Source organism: Oryx dammah, unplaced genomic scaffold, assembly GCF_014754425.2.
Source record: "Oryx dammah isolate SB20612 unplaced genomic scaffold, SCBI_Odam_1.1 HiC_scaffold_11, whole genome shotgun sequence".
In the NCBI taxonomy this organism is placed as follows: domain Eukaryota; kingdom Metazoa; phylum Chordata; class Mammalia; order Artiodactyla; family Bovidae; genus Oryx; species Oryx dammah.
Genome location: NW_024070195.1, coordinates 37,095,116 through 37,109,540, shown reverse-complemented (window position 1 = coordinate 37,109,540; position 14,425 = coordinate 37,095,116). Strand labels below are relative to the sequence as shown.

The window sequence follows — 14,425 nt, the reverse complement described above, 5'->3', positions numbered from 1 at the left end:
GAAGAGGCTTGTAAGAATAATGGCCATCTGTAATTACAAACATTCTGCAATTCAATCCTCACTCCGGCACCATGGGCTTGATCCTCCTATTATTCCATATTTTTCCAGAGAAACTAAATGATGCTCTTAATTAGCTGTAAGATCTTGAGCTGGGGTCAGAAACCAGGCTTTTACTGCTGCCATACTCTGAGGCCATTCTACAACCCCACACCATGATGAGAACCTAAAACATCTTTCAGGGAGTTCACGTCCTAATTTCATGTCCTTTCCAGGAAGAAATTGTGGAACCTGACCTCCCTTCTTTAGTTGTAGTCTTAAAAGTTACTGTTGGTTAAGTGCTAAATTTAAAATGGATAAGCAGCAAGGACCTACTGTATAGCATGTGAAACTCTTCTCAGTGTTATATGGCAGCCTGGATGGGAAAAAAGTTTAGGGGAGAATGGGTACGTGTATATGTGTGGCTGAGTCCCTTTGCAGGTCACCTAAAACTATCAAAACAATTGTTTGTTAATCAGCTACACCCCAGTACAAAATAAAAAGTTTGGAAAAAAAAAAAAAAAGAAGTTACTGTTGGATAATGGAAGTTCAGGAGGCTGGTTCTAATCAATGGAGACTATACCCCTAAACATAAGTGAAAGAGACAGAATGGTCCATGAACAAAACGCCGGAGGTGTTATATATCTGTGCTGGACTGGGCCCAGTGTACACAGCCTTCTTCTGCCCTCTCGGCATTACCAACGGCCTTGAGACAGAGTTTGGCATTTTCCTGAGCAAAGCCTGGGGTCCGAAGGTGGATTCTGATGGTCTCAGGGTTGCGATGAGACGGACCTCACAACTCTGAGGGTTCCTCTTTCTCCCCAGTCTTAGAAGAACTCACTGGAGTAGGGACTTTCAATCCATTTGCCTCGTTTAACCTTGTCAACAATCGTTTAGGGATGGAATGTTCTTCATCCCATGTTATTGTTGAGAAACTGTATTAGTCAAGGTTCTCTGCACAAACAGAACCAATGGGGGCGGGGGGTGGTTGGGTGTGTGTGTGTGTGTGTGTGTGTGTGTGTGTATAGACAGACAGTCAGACAGGTAGATTTTTAGGAATTGGCTCATTTAACTGTGGGAGGCTAGCAGGCTGGAGATCCAGGGAAGAGTTGCAGTTCAGGTCTGATATGTCATCCGCTGGGAGAATCCTGGAAGTCACCCTTTGTTCTCTTATGACCTTCAGATGACTGAATGAGGCCCACCTACATTATAGAGGTTCCCCAATTTAAATGTTAATCTCATCCAAAAAACACCCTTATGAAAACATCCAGAATAATATTTGACCAAATAGTTGGGTATGTGGCCCAGCCAAGTTGACTTGTAAAATTAACCATCACAAACACTAAGCTTCAGAAAGTTACCTGTCATAGGCGGCTCACAGAGCAGTGGGAGGCAAGGTGGGGATTTAACCAGGGTCTCTAACACCTGAGTTCTTATCACCATCTTCTTTAGCCTGTCCGTGTGACTTGGGGAAGGCAATTTTGTACTGATTGGATGTCTATTCATGGGGTTCTCACTGATCCTTTACAAGATCTTTGCTGAGTGCTCCTGGGGCCTGTGTGGTATAGGACCAGGAGGTCTGGCCCTGGAAAGTGGGCAAGGAGGGGCTTTCGTGATGCCTGCTTCTCTCACGAGTTAGCCAGGCCTTGGAAGTGTACAGTTGGCTTTGGATGCTGAGACAAGCTTGCTGAATTGTTTGGGGATCCCTTAGGAAGCAGGTGGAATTTTCTAGATGAGCAGTGTGCCACACAGAGCCATATTCCTGGGATATACAGGTGGCTGACAGGTGAAAAAAGATGGGCCCCACACCCTGGGAGCAGTCTTGAGCATAAGCGATTACCCTCCACCCTCCCTACATTAGGGTTCTGTGTGCAATAGTGTTGGGGGTAGGGGGAAGACAGACGATCTTGGAAGGGCCCCTCCCACTCTATGGAGTCTTCAAGACTCAATAACCTCAAAACAGCCTCAGCAGGGAGAGCCATGTATTTTATAAGCTTCACCTGCTCCTCTTCCCGGTAGAACCTGAGTAAGCTTACCTGGGGACGGATGGAGTTTTTTTTTTTCCTCCTCTCCTCAGACCTGGAATATTCTGGTGCACAGCCTCTTCCCTTGATCCCATCCTCCTCATGCTTCCCACCTACCACCTCTAAGTCTCCAGCTCTGTCTCAGTTCAGTTCAGGTCAGTTGCTCAGTCGTGTCCAACTCTTTCCAACTCTAAGCACGCCAGGCTTCCCTGTCTATCACCAACTCCCAGAGCTTGCTCAAACTCATGTCTGTGATGCCATCCAACCATCTCCTCCTCTGTCGTCCCCTTCTCCTCCTGCCCCCAATCCCTCCCAGAATCAGGGTCTTTTCCAATGAGTCAGCTCTTTGCATCAGGTGGCCAAAGTATTGCAGTTTCAGCTTCAGCATCAGTCCTTCCAATGAATATTCAGGACTGATTTCCTTTAGGATTGACTGGCCCTATCTCACCTCATCTTTAATCTCTTCTGTCTCTCAGTTTGCCTGGAAGAAGTTAATGAGGCTATTCTAAAAAGAGTTAATTCCAAAAGGAATAAATTCTTTTTTTGACATTTTAATTTTATCAGACTTTTTATTTTATATTGGAGTTTAGCCGATTAACAATGTTGTGATGATTTCAGATGGAGAGCAAAGGGACTCAGCCATACATATACATGTAAAAAGGAGTTATGAGGCTCTTTCTCATTAGGTCTGCCTCTTTATAGGGTCTGTTCCTGCTAACTTCCATTAATTCTGCTGCATTTCCTTATGGCTGGAGACAAGTAGATTGGCTTGTGGGGTGATCTTCAAGGGAGGATGATCACACCAAAGCTCCCGATCCTAGAAGTGAGTCAGTCACAAAATCCTCTTATGCTTTAGTCACTTCTCTGCATCTTTTTTTTACAATAATAATTTAAAACATATACCAATTATTTACTACTCACCATATGCTCGGCAAAAACAGTTGGAAAAGCAGGGTTAAGATTGAGAGGAAAATGGTGGTTGGAATGTAGATTTGGGTGTCAAGATGATGGTTGACATTCCCAGACAGTCACGGAGCCTGCGGTAGAACTAACGAGAAAGGATGAAATCGCATGAGATGAGTTGGTGACCGGCAAGAGAAGGAAGCTGGCTGGCAGATCCCTGGGGAACATCCAGGGTGGAAGAATTACCGGGAAGAGAAATACACAAGGGAAGTTGTTGTGCTCAGATGTCCCTGAAAGAGGGGAGTGCTTCAAAAAAGGGGTGCTCTAAGCATCTCACAGGGCGTGACCATGAAGGTGCCAAGACTTGATTCAACTAAAGGTCATGTGACCTTAGCAAGAGCAACGATGGGGATTCAGGGCAGGATATCAGAGGGTAGCTAGAAGGTGAGGGGGATTTGGGGAGACAATGGACTGGACTCGATTCCCCACGTGGACTGTGGCACTTCCTAGTTCTAGAATTTACTTTCAGTCTCTTGCATCTTGGTTGAAATAGACTTAGTATGGATTAGGCATCTTCACTGGGCTTTGTGGTTTTATTATTTAAAGTGTTGCAGAAAATACACAGAATTGGAGTTAGAAGAACTAGGCTAGGGTTCAAGGGTCCCTTATTTTGTAGACTGTGTGATCTTGGGCAGGATATCTATTAAATCTGGCTTCTTTTCTTATATGAAAAATGGAGGTTATTGTGATACTTCTCCAAATTATGAAGTTTGCTGGGGAATATATGCAGATAGGCTTTGAAAACTGTAAAGAGTAATGTCAGTACAAGGTTAAATGGAGGAGGAAATGGCAACCTACTCCAGTATGCTTGCCTGGAGAATCCCATGGACAGGGCAGCCTGATGGCTATAGTCCACCCCTGCGGCTACAGGGGTCACAAAGAGTCGGACACGACAGACGGACTAAGCACACATAAAGTTAAAAGGAATCATCATACTTGTGAGCTAATGATCAGGAATCGTTCCAATATTGTATTTTGGTGGATTGATGGAAATGTGTCAGGTAAGATTATGTTTGGCTGTAAAAAAAAACATAAGACGACTATTACAACAGGAACACACAGGAGTTTCTTTTTCTTACCTGACAAGAAGTCAGAGGAAAGTTCGGCCATGTCCAGATGTCATCGAGGGCCCCAGTTCCTTTTACCTTCCCGCTCCACCATTCTTAAGTGAGTGGTTTTTGTACTCAAGGTTGCAAGATGGTTGCTGTATCTCCAGACATCATATTTACATCCTAAGAGAGAAGAAATGGAGGAAGGAGAAACAGGGGCTGTCAAGGGGTTGAAGGGGCATGCCATCTGAAACTGACTTTTTCTTAAAGAATATTTGTGGAAGCTGACCCCTGCCTTCTGCATGCCAACCTCACTGGATGGAAATGGGTTTCACAGCTATCTGTAGTTACAAGGGTGTCTGGGATGGTGACTATTGTAGACCTCCAGTTTCTTTAGTTGAGGAAGGCAAGGGAGAAGGGGATTTTGGAAGCCAATGTGCTGTGTCCACCACAAAGCCGAGTTCACCTTGGAACCCTGATGGGAGGAAGGGGATGGAGAGATGTTGCTGTGGGCTATGAAACTCAGGAGGGCAGCCAGACAGTGACCAAACAGCAGGGCTCTGAGCTCTCTGTGGCTTGGACCAAAACATCTTGGCTGTCTCCCACCAAGAGGCCTAGTCCCAAGACTTGGCTCCTTCTGGCAATCAGCCCTAACCAGCTGCTGCCAAAGGGGTAAACACATTCCAAGTCCTTGAGTCCCTGCTGCACTGTAACTGTGGTTAAGACACACCCCCACCTTTACCCCATCTGGGCTACTAGAATGCTCTCTGGAGCTGTGTCGTTTTAGTGATGATTTGCGGTTATCCTCCTTCTTAATGGGGAGTTGAATACCTACACACTTATGTTATCCAACTGAACACGCGATTTGCATCCCATGCATTTCATTTTTCAGCTCATTCTCCAAACCTTGGGCACCAAGTAGGATAAAGCATTATGCTCTTTTTTTCTCTACTCTGGAAAGATGGCCATTAAACCAAGCCATGTCCCCAAACCTCTTCAGCTAGGTAGAGAAATAGACAACCATCAGAATCCAGAATCCAGACCTGAACAGCCAGAAAACTCCACGGGGCTCATCACCCAGCGTGGGCTCCATCTGCTTGCTCACTCCTGGGAGAGTGAAACAACCCAGACTCCATCCTGGTGAAGGTACCAGTCATGGAGGAGACTGTTGTTCTTGACTAAGGCAACTTCCGTCCAGACAAGGAGATTGATCACAATCACATTTAAGGGAAAAAAAAAAGAAATTAAAAGCCATTTTATAAAGTATGAATAAGGACTATTATAAATGGCTCAAACTCTGTATGTAAGCAATGAAGTAAGATGAATTGACTGGTACTGAGTTGGAAAAGCTATACAAGGGCAGGGAGTGTGGAACATAACTTAATAAAAATAAACTTTTTTTTTTTTTTAACGCACCCACTCCCAAAGAAGAAATGGAAAAGTTGTTAGGGTGTGGACCAGGGCTTCTAATTAGTTGTTCTGTTCTTCCTGATTTATCTCCTTTCTTGTCCTAGCACCTTCCTGGGACTTAGTGTCGCGTGAAGGAACTTGGTGGAAGTGCAGGGCCCGAGAACCTGACCTCCCAGCCCGCTCGGACCAGGAGAGAAACGAGGAGAAACCCACCGCCTCAGGTCACTATTCCTGCCTCCTTGACCCCTTCTCTGTTTCCAGAACAGAGGAAGCCCTGAGAAGGCTCTTTGCCAGAGTTGGAAAACAGCTACCCTCATTGTCTGCCTCGCCCTGCGGGCTGCGTTCTCCTCCCTCCCTCCGCTGCTTTCTGTCTGAAAGTGTGAAAATTACAAATCCCAAGGAACTGCAATCAGAACTCTACCTAGGGAAAATGCAGAGTATCCTGGCCATAAATATCCCGCTCCAAGACGCCTGACGTCAGAGCGGGGCGGGCGGGCGCGAGGCCGGCCCAGGGGGAGCGGCGAGGTCTCGGTCGGGAGACGGCGAGCTCGGCTCGGCTCAGCGCGGAGCGGGCGCGGCGGGCGGGCGGGCGCGCAGCCGGGCGCGGGGCTGCGGGAGCCGAGGACGCGCCATGGGCGGCCCGGGGTGAGTACGGCCGCCCCGCTCTCCTCCCCGCTTCGCATCCGGGGGGCCAGCGGACCGCGAGAGGCTTTCCGGGCCACTTCCCCACTTCTCTCCTCCTCTACTTTTCTTTCCGAGGCTGAAAGGGGATTTGGCGAGGCAGCGGCTCCGCCGGCTGCCTGTTTTTGTGTCCCCGAAGTGTTTTGCAGGAGCCGCCGAGGATCTCTGAGCGGGGTTCCGGGGTGGGGGCGCGGGGGCTGCGAGCGCATCGGTGCCGGCGGGTGTGATGTGCGTGTCGGGTCTGTCTGGATGGGCACATCTGGACACAGGAAATGTCTTCGGAAAACTTAAAAAAAAAATGTTTACGGCTTTGAAATCCGATTCCTTGTTGTCGTAAGTGGACAGACAGAGCCGGTGACCCCCAAACAGACAACTTTTTGATGGTGGCTTTTCCCGGATTGCTTGTGCCTGCCTTTGGGTGATTTAACTCTTCACACGCCCCCAGCTCCCACTTGCAAGCCTGGCCCCTGGCCAGCAGGCTAGGCGTGGGGGGGTGGGGGGGGGTGGGGAGCGGAGAGCTTCTTGCTCTCAGAAGCAGCGGGACCTGGGAGAGGGAAGGAGCGTCCCAGGAAAGGCGTCCTGAGTTGGAATCCCAGCACCTGCGGCTGCTGCCCATCCGTCCGCCTGCTGGGGCCCTGACAGCACGGGGCAATGGGGCTTTGACTTAACTCGAACGAAGGAGCTGGGCTGGAGGCAGGTAACTGCAAGGGGGAGGAGAAGAAGGAGGTGGTGGGCAGGACTCTGTGTCCAGCCGTGCCGGAGAGTGGGATGGATGTGTTTGCCACATGTGCCCACTGTGGAGGCCGATGGGGGTTTTCTGGGAGCCCCTCGGTGCCCCCAAACAAGATGCAAGCTCGTAACATAAAGAGACATGTCTGAGTTGTGGGGTGGAGGAAGGGGGGTGGTGGGGGAGAGGGAGAGAGATTTTTATCAAAATTGAACACAGATTGTTGAGGTCTGGGCTTGATTTAACTCTTCTCTCTCTGCATTGGCCACTTTTGTACAGTCCTGTGGTGGTTTTGCAAAGTCCCTAGGAAGATGGGGTGGGGCGAGGGGGAACACCTCTCCAGGAAAGAGTCCCTGGAGACGTTCCTTGAAACCTACAAGGGAAAGAGAGCAACTTTCTATCTTTAAATAGTTGCAGGTTTTGTGTCCCCCTCCTCCTTCCAAGTTCGGTGTCAGTTTCTTGAGTTTCTCTGAAAAGTTGGCTGAAGAAGGGAACGGATTTTCCCTAGGTCTTAGAGGGGAAATTGTGCTCTTTGAGTGTGGGAGGAAGCAGGGCAGTATAGATCCGCCAGCCCCGGCTTGCCCAATGCACACATTGGATGTCCATAGCTGTTCAGCAAACCAGTGACCACAAAGAGAGCCCTTTCAGCGTCATCCTACCCGGGTCTCTGGTTTTATATTTTGCAATAGAACCAACCTGCAATATTTGGGTGGGAGGAAGATTACTGGACTCTCCCTGTGTCCTAGAAAAAAGGAGAGAATTTAAAAAAAAAATAAGAGAGAGACAGAGAGGAAATGTGGATATAAAAAACGGACCCACAGGAAGTTGAAGATTTGGGAAGAGTTTTAGAAATTATACAAATTGACCCCTCGAGAAGAGCTGTAAGAGACTGAACAGACAGCAAGTCAGCTCTAGACTCCTTTAACTTCAGGAGTATGTCTTTAACTTGAGGGCAGTGAAGGAGGAGGAAATCACGCTAAGGGCCGTCTAAACAAAAGTGCTTGTAAAGGGGTAGTGGGGTACCCGCTGCGAAATGAATGTGTAGGAGCCTGTTTATGCATTGGCGACTGCGTGGGGATGGTCGTGGCCTCAGGCCTGGAAGCATAAACGGGCCATTTCTCGGTTGCTCTGGGAGCTGCATCGACCTTCATCTCTCCATTAAAAAAAAAAAAACAACTGTGCTATTATTGTCTGGTTCCCTGGTAGCTGCACAGTCCAGCTCCTAACTCCTAGCTGCGTTTCCAGGGTTTTTCTTCCAGATCCTCAGATGCTGAGGGAATACTCGTGCCCCCATCAGGACAAAAAGAGGAGAGAAACTTCTCCTGGACCTCAGAACTGAGAAGAGAGTGAGGAGTTCAGGAAGGAGGAGGGTGTAAGGCGGGCACCAGGAGAAAGGCCAGTGGAGGTGGAGGATTTTAGTTTTGGTGATTGTGGGGGAGGTTGAAAGGCCACTGCCTTCTGTGGAAAAAAGTCTCCTCCCCAGTCTTCTTCCCCAGCCCCCTGTCACCAAAGTTTTTTTTATTTTTTTTTTACACAAAACAGGTTAAACTGTTGCCATGACTGAAGAGCCTGGGATCCAGGGATAAAGAAGAGGGCAGGGTGAAGTGTAGGTGGTCAGGAGGATGCACAGATAATCAGTGAGGCAGGGGCTGGCCTCACAGCGGAACTGATGGAAGTAACGACTGAAAACGTCCCCACTCATTCTCACCATGTACAAGTAGAAGACTGACTATCCAGGGGTGGAGGGGACCTATCCCAGAGTCTTGTTCAGGTGCTCAGTCATGTCTAACTCTTTGTGACTCCATGAACTGCAGCATGCCAGGCTTCCCTGTCCTTCACTATCTCCCGGAGCTTGCTGAAAAAAAAAAAAGAAATTTTGGAGTCTAGGGTGGCCTCTTGTCCCAGCACAGGACCCCTCAGGGACAACTGAGGCTGAGATCTGGCCTTTCAGTTCTTTCATCATCCTCTCTGGAGGGTCAGTGAGATCCTGACCCTTTAGAGTTTGCTCAGGGGAACATTTCACCGGATTCTCAGACCACTGATGCCTGGGCTGATATAGAAGCCTTCTCATTGGCCCGTCTATCAGCTCAAGCTTCTGACCAGCTCATTGGTCATCTCTGAGACCAGAATACTTAGGGTGCATTCTCAGGCTCTCCAGAAGGTCGAAAGGTCAAAGGCACCTGGCAGAAAGAACCACTTGGAAAGTGTCCTTTGCTTTGACAGGAGTTGACCTAAGTCTCCACAACTAGGTTCTCTGTGTTCAGGGATCTGGTGTCCTTCAGCTCTGGACTTCAGATGCAGCCTGGCACAATGGAAAGAGGACCGACATCAGAGCAGTCTGCCTGGGAGAGAATTAGTAACCTGGGTATGCGCGCTCAGTCATGTCACTCTTTGCAATCCCATAAACTGTAGCCCGCCAGGTTCCTCTGTCCATGGGATTCTTCAGGCAACAACAGTGGAATGGATAGCCATTTCCTTCTCCAGGGGATCTTCCTCACCCAGGGATCGAACCTGCATTTCCTTCTTTGCAGGTGGATTCTTTACCACTGAGTCACCAGGGAAGCAGTAACCTGGGATACATTACTTATTCTTTCTGAGCTTAAGTTCCCTCACCTGTGAAACGAGAATGATACTTACTGCTCAAGGTTGTTACAAACATGGTACTTTTGCAAAGGGGCTAAAACAGCGAGGAATGTTGTAGACCTTTCATAAAGGGAACTCATAATTTTATTTTCTAGGTTTTTTTTAGCCATCAGCCACCCACGTGGTTTGGAAAGGACCTCTCTCCAAATCTGGCTGTGTTGTTTTCCATTCTTGAAGACACCTGGGTGGAGATTCAAGGGCTCAGGTCACCCTTACTTCCTCCCTCTAGAAACAGTAGCCACTGGGGATTATCCAGGAGCGTGGCTGCTCTGTTATCCTGAGGGCTGGGAGGGGACACCAGGCATCCTGGATATCTGTCCTGGAAATCACTCTCGTGTTTGAGTTCTTGAGAGGGAGGAGGGCAGCGGAGCCGGTTGTATGGATGGGGTGGAAAGGTGGGAATGGGGCGGGAAGATCAAGGAGCAAAGGCATCCCGAAGAACAAGGCCCAGGTCAGAGACGGTCACTGCTCCTCAGGGTGAGAGGGGAGACTCTGATGGGTGGTAAAGATGGGAGCTTTAGCCATTTGTAAACAGCTTGGCAGGTATGGGCTGGGGAGGCTGCCCCCTTCCCCAGTGGACGCGCCGTCTAGCCCTGTGGGGTGGCCGATCCAGAGGACTGAAGGACCATCTGATGTGGGAAAGCAGCTGCAGGTTCTCTTGGCCCATCTCAGCGCTTCTCAGTTATCCTTCAAGTTGACATTTAAGACTTTGAAGATCACATTTGTTTCTGTTTTGTTCAAGCTCTCTCTTTAACCGTGGCCTGGGATGACTTTTCAGCTTTTAAGAGACTCAGCTAGTGGCCAACTTCTCTTGAGATGGCCCAGATTGGGGGTCGGTGAATTCCTCACTCCTGGCAGTATCTATTTCTCCAAACTCTCTCCTCACATTTTTTTGGTTTGTTTGTTTTTTTTGTTTCATTATGAGGTTATAAAACTGCACCATCCGAATGCTGTGGAGGGAGGAAATGCCTTTTTCTCTGGACCTGTGGGTCATCCTGCTAGTGCTAAGCGAGGCTGTCAGACTATGGGCATTAGCAGGTGTTGTGGGGTTCTTTCTGGGTTCCCCCCCCCCAGTCCCCCACCTGCTTCAGAAAAAGAAACCCGAGAAAAATAAACCTGAGGCAGTTGGGTAGCTCTTTGAATTCTGGCTACAGAGGAGCTGAATTATTTGTAGGATGCCCCACGGGTCTGTGCAAGAATCAACAAGACCCAGGTGTGAGTCCAGTCCTGGAACCATCGGGTTACAAGCTGTTGAGCCTCTCTGAGTCTTTTTCACCTGTCAAATGAGAACAGTAAGTGTTCTAAAGGGTTGTTCTGAAGGTGAAATGAAATAATACATGGCAAAGACGGAGCACACTGATCAATGTTCAGCAAAATGGTAATGCCCTTCACTTTCTAGTTCTTGAAAGTACCTGGATTTGGACATTTGTCCATGTGTCAAAGTAAATAAGCCACTTATTCAAGGCTTTGCAACAGCGCTCAAAGATCAGCTGATTCTGCCTGGAGATGGAGACCTTCACTACAAAAGTGGGGCACAGAACAGCGCTCCCCATGCCAGACAAGTGGCAGCGCCATGCGAGGCTCCACTAGCCTAAAGGAAAAGGCCACCCACTCGCTCACCCATGAACCCGGGCTATTAGTAAGCTACCACTAGAGCTTGGTTTAGAAGTCCCAAACTCTGTCTTGGTTCAAAGAATTGAGGTCAAAACTGGAGAGGGAAATCACTGATGTAGGACCCAGCATTAAAGCTGAATGATAATGGCACAATGACAGTCATACCTCATGTTTGAAAAGCATGTAGCCTCATTTTATCCTCATGACAATCCTATGAGACCGGTATAATCCACATTTTACAACTCGAAGTCGGGGGGGCTTCCCCTCTTTCAGATCGTAAATAAGTGGAAAAAACAGGAGGCCAACAGCTACCCAAGCAGTAGATCTCAACCCATCACCTGGGAAGCTTGTAAAATTATCAGTACCTGGACCCACCCTGGGCTGATTAAATGAGAATCTCTGGGGCGTGGGGCCCAGGCACTGTTGTTCTGCAAGGTCCCCAGGTGATGTGAAGTATGAGTTGAGAGCCATAGGTCTAAGGGAAGCGAGAAGTGGACCAAGGTGAGGAATCGGTCTTATCAGGCACAGGTGAAACAGTCAGATCTTTACTAGGATTTAAGCTCTCTGGCAGTGGAAACTGGTGTGGTTCTCCCTCTACCTGGAACCTAGAACATGCCAGATACAAGGTAGACATTCGGTCCATGTTGGCTGAAGGAATGAACAGACTGCTATAGATTAGGAGCTGACAACTTGTTGTTGTAAATAAAACAAGCCTTGTGTGTTACTGGAACATAACCATGCTGTTTCTGTATGTGTTATCCGTGGCCCCTTTCATGAGAAAAGGGTGGAGTTGGAGTGTTGTCATCAAGGCTGTGTGGGTTGCAGAGCTGAAAATATTTACTGTCTCGCCCTCTAACAGACAAAGTTTGGTGGCTCCTGCCCTGGTTGTCAGTGTGAACAGACCAAGTACAGTTTAGGGAAGGTTGTTGCAGCTTGGTAGTCAAGAATACGGCTTCTAGAATCAGATCTATGTTTGAATCCTGGCTCCACCAGGATTCAACCTGTTGTAAGACCTTGCGTATTAGTTCACCTGAGCCTCAGTTTCCTCATCTGAAAAATGGGGATGATAATAAATGCTACCATTCTCGAAGGATGGTTGCCAAGATTGCCAGCCCCTGGCCTAGAGTAAGCACTCAATCAATGTTAACTATCTCTATGGTGGTGGTGGTTGTAATTCCTGGCAACTAGCCAATTCACTTTTCACTTTCACTTCACTTTCACTTTCATGCACTGGAGAAGGAAATGGCAACCCACTCCCGTATTCTTGCCTGGAGAATCCCAAGGATAGGGGAGGCTGGTGGGCTGCCATCTATGGGGTCGCAGAGTCGGACACGACTGAAGCGACTTAGCAGTAGCAGTAGCCAATTGGAGGGAAAACTAAAGTCAAAATCTAAATCGAGTATCACTAACAATAAGGGGTATGGTGGGAAAAAAATCAGTTGGTAAGCTGGTGTGAGGAAGAAGGACTGATGTGAGGTTTTTGAGGTAAAGGGGATTCTTTTTAAGATAACACAAGACAGGCTTCTGGTGTGCGAGTGAGGTGCTGTTTGGCTTACGGCTATGTGGCTATGTCAGCCGTCGATTCCATCATCCCTCAAGGGTTAGTGCTGTGCTGTATTCAGTGGCTTACTCTTGTCTTACTCTTTGTGACCATTTGGGTCGTAGACTTGCCAGGCTCCTCTGTCCATGGAATTTTCTAGGCAGGAATACTGGAGCGGGTTGCCATTTCCTACTCCAGGGGATCTTCCCAACCCAGGGGTTGAACCCTCGTCTTCTGCATTAGCAGGCAGATTCTTTACCAACTGCACCACCTGGGAAGCCCCTTCCCTCCCAACCCTGCCCTAAAAGGGTTAACTTGGGCTTTACTGAGCTTAGTCACAAGCATGTCCCACCTCTATTCCCTTGCTTATAGTATGTTCTGCCTGGATGGCCCATCTTCCTGGGGCTATTTGTCCTACCAGGCTTGCTCTGGTGGCCCCTTCTCTCCCAAACTCCCTTTTCCAGGCTTTCCTCCCAGCCCAGTCACTCCCTCTTCACTCTGCAAACTTAGCAGGCAGCTCTGACATAACATCTAACATGTGACATCAGAGTCCAGGAAGGACTGAGTCTCTCTGTCTTGCCTTCTGCGTATTTGGAGCTCATAAAAGTTGAATTACATTTTAGAAGCCACACCTGGTAGCCAGTGTCAATTAAACTCTTGGTTCAACTCTGACAGCTGAGTTAACTCTTGAGGAATGCCTATGGTCCGTGCCCGGGTGCTGATGAGATGGCAAGAGCAAATCCCCAGAGCCAACCAGTTTATAGATGACGTGGAAGCTCTGTGTCCTTATCCTCCGTGCTGTGGTGGCCCCTGCCCTCTGGAGCACCTCTCCTAAGGGGTAGCCAGGGACAGAGAAAGAGGGAAGAAACTTGAAACCAACCCTCTGACTTCTTGTCAGCAGATGTGGTGAGAAGTTGGGTTTTGGCTTCTCTGGGCTTTTCACGTGTACGTGCCAAGATAATTGGGAATTGGCTTGGGACGGTCAGCTTTCATTATCACGGTAGCAAAGAGAGGCATGGTCATGCGTAATAGCAAACAGCAGATAATTCACAATATTGCCATCTGAACGCAGAATGTGTTGCATCATTTTTATGGATTTTAGTGGCAGATGTATACTCGTGGCAAATATATGTCATATATGGAATAACATTAAAACTGTTATTTTCTAATGATGGAGAAGGCATGGAAGAATGTCAGCCTTAAATTAAATTTTCCTCTTTGAGCAACCCCAAATGGGCAATTAGGAGCTGATTTCTAAGAGGGCAAGGAAGACAGGGAATGAAATCGTATTGTTAGTAGTAGGTCTCACTATGCATGTAGCACCATGTTAATAATTTTTTTTAAATGTATTTCTTATTTGATTTTTCAAAATTACGATGGTAATTCTCTCTTGCTTAAACATGAATCAATATGCAGAGATACAAAAAGACAAGTGGAAAGCGAATAGCATCTCCACTCCTCCACACCCTGGGAATTAATGTTTACAGCCTAGAATTCATCCTTCCTTATCTTTTCCTTTGTCCATACAACTACTACAGGTGTGTATACTATTATGGTTGGGTCTTGGCCTACAATGCGGGAGACCCGGGTTCGATCTCTGGGTTGTGAAGATCCCCTGGAGACAGAAATGGCAACCCACTCCAGTACTCTTGCCTGGAAAATTCCATGGACTGAGGAGCCTGGTAAGCTACAGTCCGTGGGGTCGCAAGGAGTCGGACACGACTGAGTGACTTCACTT

The 14,425-nt window shown here is 48.0% G+C and overlaps 1 protein-coding gene and 1 pseudogene across 2 annotated transcripts in view; one reads left to right on the top strand and one right to left on the bottom strand.

The window, feature by feature from the left end:
• The window catches only part of LOC120869781, a 62,203-nt pseudogene extending 55,831 nt beyond the window's left edge, over positions 1–6,372 (bottom strand).
• DAAM2 (dishevelled associated activator of morphogenesis 2) overlaps positions 6,070–14,425 on the top strand; it is a 131,655-nt gene continuing 123,299 nt past the window's right edge. Inside the window, exon 1 of one of the 2 annotated variants that reach the window (XM_040249755.1) lies at positions 6,070–6,127. The gene's annotated coding sequence lies outside the window, so the exon portion shown is untranslated. Of the gene's footprint in view, positions 6,128–6,156; positions 6,861–14,425 lie in introns of those variants that run through there. The other variant, XM_040249754.1, reaches the window with a different exon arrangement.